Consider the following 262-nt stretch of genomic DNA (forward strand, 5'->3'; position numbering starts at 1 on the left):
GTGCCAGACCCGTAGTTTTTTTTTTTTTTCAAAAACTCGGAATGTTTTATTTTTATTTGTACAACTTTGAATATTATATAATATGTTTTCAATTTTAATTTTAATTTTATGTTTTCGAATTTAAATTTCAAAAAAATTATTTTTTAAAAAAAAATTATTTTTTTTTGAAATTCCGAGGAAATGAATCCTCGGAAAATTCCGAGGAACATTTCCTTGGAATATACCGAGGGACTTCTTCCTCGGAATATACCGAGGGACTCAT

Source organism: Brassica oleracea, chromosome C4, assembly GCF_000695525.1.
Source record: "Brassica oleracea var. oleracea cultivar TO1000 chromosome C4, BOL, whole genome shotgun sequence".
In the NCBI taxonomy this organism is placed as follows: Eukaryota; Viridiplantae; Streptophyta; class Magnoliopsida; order Brassicales; family Brassicaceae; genus Brassica; species Brassica oleracea.